The following is a 6,000-nucleotide window of genomic DNA, read 5'->3' as shown; positions in this document are numbered from 1 at the left end:
TTGTTTTTGTTGTCATTATGGTTTTTCATGTTCTTAGGGCTTACATATAGTTTGTATTAGGTTTATTTTGCATCCATTTCATTAAACAATGCAATAGAATGTAATTTTTAGTGAATGTTAGCTCTCTTTAGTATTAAACATAGAACTAAAATCATTAATTTTAGATTAATTATCTGTTTTTTGTGAAAATTGTTTACTTTAGAGTGTTAGCAAGCATTAGTAGTAACTTAATCTTTCAAAAGATTTCTTAAAACCATAAAAAAATCCTTGAATTCGATTAATTTATCTTAATGGACTGGTGTTTATCATTAAGGGTGATTAATCTTGTTCAAGAGGTAAAATTTTTAGAAAATGTGTTATTTGGAGTCTAAATTGATCATGTGAGTAGTCAAAATTAGTGTTTTAAAGTGTTTTGAGAGCATCTAGATACATCAAAACACCTAATTACATCAATTTCTTTATCAAATTAGAGGAATTTGACTCTTTTTGTCTTAAAAGAAGAGACCAAAATTAAGAGTCTAATTAATCTCCCATTTTAGATTAATTTACACATTTGTTGATGTACTAGCTTAGCATTCCCTTGCTCTATCCAATGATGTGCTCAATTGTGTGAATTAATTAGAGATTAGTGGTTAATTAGAGGCCTTGATTAATGTAAAAGAGAAAGATTAGTGAAAGTATTAATCTTGAATTAGTTCTTAATCATCTTTTTACATAACTCATTAAGGCTAATGAGCATTCAATGAGTGGATGCTCATGAGTTGTCAAATTGTCCATTTTGGGGGTCATTTATGAAGGGTGTAAGGGGGGTGTCATAAAAAGGTTACCTTTTTTTATTCTCACTTACCTTTTTGGAAAAATGCCAATATCTCCTTAAATTTAAATTCAAAAAAATATCCCCCCAAACAAGGAAATTCATATTTCCCACTAGACTACAAAAAAAATTTCAAAAATTCAAAAAAAAATTCAAAAATTCGAGAAAACAAAACGCGTGAGACAAGCCTCACGGTTCCAAGCCATTTCACGGGATTACCTTTCACGGTTCCAAGCCATTTCACGGATTACCCTTCACAGTTCCAAGCCCTTTCACGAGGTTACCTGTCACGGTTCCAAGTCATTTCACGAGATTACCTTTCACGGTTCCAAGCCATTTCACACGATTACCCTTCACGGGATTACCTTTCACGGTTCCAAGCCATTTCACAGGATCACCCTTCAACGGTTCCAAGCCATTTCATGGGATTACCCTTCATCACGGGATTACCTTCACGGTTTCAAGCCATTTCACGGGATTTCCCTTCACGGTTCCAATCCATTTCATGGGAATAACCTTCATGGTTCCAAGCCATTTCATGGGATTACCCTTCACGGTTCCAAGCCATTTCACTGGAATACCCTTCATGGTTCCAAGCCATTTCACGGGATTACTCTCACGATTCCAAAACATTTCACGGGATTACTCTCACGATTCCAAAACATTTCACGGAATTACCTTCACGAGTTTAAACCATTTCACGAGCTAACCTTTCAACGGTCAAGAGTTTTCACAGCCAAGCGTTTCATGGCCAAGCCTTTCACGAATTAAGGGTCACTCCTTAAGACTCTAGAAAACACCCCTATTTAGAGGCTCATATTTTCTAAACCGTATATCTGATGAAGGTTATCTAGGGCTCATCGAAAAGCTGACATCGAGCTCTTTAACTTTGGTTGCCGTTCGAAGTCAGAATCGATTGTTTTGGCCTCTGACCAGCAGCCTCAAAATTCGACCCAAAAATCAAGAAAAAAAAACAAGTCAAAAAGCATAAAAAATCACAAAAAAAAAATAGCGCGATAATGATGTCGAACTGTATTCGAGCTACTTTTTGAGGGTCTAAACAACAAAATCATGAACGACTCAAGGAAACCAAGTTGTAGTACTCCAAAAATACTACAACTCTCTCATACAGAGTTTTTTCAAAATTCCTTTTGGAACACCCTCAAAAACATGCTACGAAACAGGGAAAAAATTCTCAATTTTTTTTTCTTGAGACAATGATGGAAAATAGGTTTTAGGACCTCCTCTTCCATCTTGAAAGTTACTAGCATGCACTTTTTCTAAAAAAATATCTCTAAGTCGTTCACGTGCGTATAAACGCCTAAGCTAATTAGGGCAAATGGACACTTGTTTGACCTAATGAAAAGAACGATTTTTGTGTTTTTCATTTGTGTTAATTTGTTAATCTACTGATATTGAAAAGCATATTGAAGTACAAAAATAAAGTACAAGAGCATGCATTTTTGTATATCAGTGTGTATTATGTATATCAAGTTAATTTTGATCTTGTAAAATACACATATTTTGCTAAATTACTACTTTATGAATATTTGTCTTACATGAATGTATGCTTCTTAGTGCTTTAAAATACTGCATTTGTAAGGTCAGTAACTACAACATCATACAAAGATATGCTACTCTTGAATCCTTTGCCTACCAACCAACTTGCATGTTTTTTTCAGCAAGATTGGTGGTTGGCATGTGTGACAATGTGTTATCATCTACATCTTAATTAAAAAATGGATTTTTGCTTATATTAATGTAGAACAAATTTTTTTTAGAACTAAGTGAAATAATATATGCTAGGGAGAGCAAAATCAATACTACTTACTCTAACAAGATGTTTTCTCCAGTGTGGATATCTTATGTGCCACCAACTGGGATATTTACATCTGCAACTTTGCCCAATATCCACCATGATCTAATGTATCGGTATTGTGATAATGCCTTCTCTTTGGATATAGCATAGCGCCACTAGTAGCATATTCGCTTATGCTCATCTTGAAAGTTCTTCATAACATATTGCACGGTGTGGATATTTAAGCTTTGCTCTTAGTGGAAGAGACATGGCCTTCCATTTTATTCTCTGAACCTCCTTTGTAGACCATCCTCACAGCAATCCAATTTTCTCCTTCCTCATCAACTATAAAACCTTGGAATTATGGTATAGGAAAGCCCTTAAAGGTGCACTCAAAAAGACCTCCACAGGTACTCTTTTACATAATTCCTAAAAACTTCACATGACTCAAGCTTGTGGCTTAATCTAGGAATGCCCATCATCTGTTTGTTCCATTCCTTGCATTGGTGGGCGATAGAGGATCAAGTAACCTTGGTAACTCAAATGCGACATTGCCATCGAAACCTCTAGAATTTCTTCAACTTCTTCAATATATGTGCACGCTAGAAACATTTTATGAAGAACACCAGCATGTGATTCTATTGACAATACATATTGCACCATACTTTTGCTGCAAAGACTACTATTACTTGACTTGGTCGATTTTCATTACAAGGAGGAGTGTCCTCAATTGTGAGGTCAATAAATGGTCCTTTTGGTGTGCATGGTGCATTGCTTCACCTCTTACTTGAAAGACAAGATACTCCAATGAAATCCTCTTCTCGCATCCTTCATAATGAAATCCTCTTCTCGCATCCTTCATAATGAAATCAAAATACAACTCATATAATCAAAATGTTAATATTTTTATTGAATATTTTAATAAACATATATAGATTTTAAAAAAAAAGATATAATATAAAATGTCTATTTTGAGAGAGCAAGCCCTAACATGGTCGTTGACCATACTTAGTGTTCCCCTAATATGGTTGATGTTGTCCTTATTAGGTAGCCCTATATTTTTTTATTTATGTATATATCTAAAATATGGCATTGAAAAAATATAAATTATATTTAAATTATGGATTTCATAATATATAAACTATAATTCATAATTATGTATATCCACTTCATGATTTTTCTCTTTCTTTACTTTGAACAAGAGAAAGATTTTGAATCTAGGTATGCACAGGGGTTGGGGGCGAGAGAACAGAGGCGAGAGAGGAGAGGAGAGGAGAGGTGGAGGGGCGGGAGGCACAAGGGTCAAGGACAAGAGAGGAGAGGTGGAGGGGCGGGAGGCACTGGGGTCAAGGGCAAGATAGGAGAGGCACAAGGGGTGAAAATTGGGAGGCAGAGGTAGGAGGCACAGGGGTCAAGGGCGAGAGAGAGGAGAGGCGAAGGCGAAGGCGAAGGCGGGATAGAAGAGGCATATGGGGCGAGAGAGGGCAGGTGTAGGGCTTGGGAGTTAGGAGAGGCGCAAGGGTTAAAAGCAAGGAATGAGAGGGAGGTGGGAGAGGCAGATATGGGAGGTGCAGCAAGGCACAAGGGTCGGGAGAGGGGCCAAGCTAACCGTATCACCCACAAGAGGAATATGGTTAGTATCGACCACATTCCCTTACCTCAAAATATGGTCAACATCAACCATATTCCCCACGAAGGGCAATATGGTCAAAATTGGAGAGAGAGATAGAGAGTTAATAAGTGAAAAAGAGGAGAATGGGAGGTAGGGAGAGAGGATGGAGATGGTTGTAACAAGATGCCAAGAAGGAGGGAGACAAGAGGAGCAATGGAGAAGAGGTAGATGATATGGATATGGTGGGATCGATATTATACAAAGTGGGACAGAGAGGGAGACCTTATGGGGATGGAGGGAATGATATTATACAAAGTGGGAGAGAGAGGGAGACCTTGTGGGGATGGAGGGAACGATATTATACAAACTTGGAGATGATATAGGGATGTAGGGAATGATTGAGAAGAGGGAGATGATAGGGATATGGGAAAAGAGGAGGAGGGAGATAATAAGTAGAGAGGCGATAAGCGAAAGAATTTAGATGGAGAGGACGGAGATAGGTTAGAAGTGAAAGAATTTGGATTGAAAGGAGTAAAGTAAAGAAGGGAGAAAATTAGAGAAGATCACGATGAAGTTAGGGAGACAATGGAGGTAGGGAGAGGATGGAGGTGATTGTAATAAGATGTCAATATAATACAAGGGGGGGGGTATACGAGAAGATGAGAGGGATTTAGGGTGAGGAGGTGGTGGTGGATGGGCAAGATACGTCGTGGCACCAAAAGCTTCCTATGACGCTCCCTCCATGAAGCTCCAGTAGTACACACTCTCAAGAATAAGCTTAAGGGTGGTATGGTGTCTAGAACTCCTCCTTCGGGGTACGGTGTGTCTAGAACTCCTTCTCCTTCAAGGTATCGTGTCTAGAACTCCTCCTTCTTATGTTGGGATCTCAAGCCATTTTACTTTTACACACAATATTAGGAAGAAGAAGCCTGTACCAACTTAATGAAAAACCTTAATTATTATGTTCATAAGCAAATTTCTAGGGTACATTAATGGTTGAATATTGAGCTTTATTCTATTTGGGAAAGGGCCTTTAACCTAATCATAAAGGGTTATATATGTTGTTGGAAGGTTTAACTTTAAATGAATGGAGGGGGGTTGCTAGAGTGTGGAGGTGTTGTTTTATCCTACATGTGGAGAAGATGTGGAAGATGGAAGAACATAAATAGTCTAGAGGTGCTTCAAATCTTCGATCTCCCTAATCTTGGTCTTTTACCCTCTTTAGCTAGCCATTATGTATAGGCACAATAACAATGCTTGGTTTCCAAGATGATATCAACAGCTCTATTAGTTTTATCTTTAGCTAGCCATTGTGCATAGGTGCAATAAAAGCGGTTGGTTTCCAAGACGATATTAGAGCTCTATTCGTATAATCTTAAGCCACTCCTCTCCACGCTTGATGGTTATCATACCTCTATTAGTATGATCTTAGGCCACTCCTTTCCTTGCTTGATGGAACATGATTTTTGGAATGTGTAAGTCTCGCTTGGGATAAAAGGTAGTTGTCGAGGGTGAAGGAGTTGCTGCTAGTATCCTATGTGTAGCCATAAGCACAATAACAATGCTTGGTTTCCAAGATGATATCAAAGCTCTATTAGTTTTATCTTTAGCTAGCCATTGTGTATAGGCACAATAACAATGCTTGGTTTCCAAGATGATGTCAAAGCTCTATTAATTTTAAATTTAGCTAGCCATTGTGCATAGGTGCAATAAAAGTGGTTGGTCGATATATTAGAGCTCTATTCATGTAGTCTTAAGCCACTCCTCTCCATGCTT

Source organism: Cibotium barometz, chromosome 5, assembly GCF_041138505.1.
Source record: "Cibotium barometz isolate CiBa-2024 chromosome 5, ASM4113850v1, whole genome shotgun sequence".
Lineage (NCBI taxonomy): Eukaryota > Viridiplantae > Streptophyta > Polypodiopsida > Cyatheales > Cibotiaceae > Cibotium > Cibotium barometz.
This window is presented reverse-complemented; position numbering follows the sequence as displayed.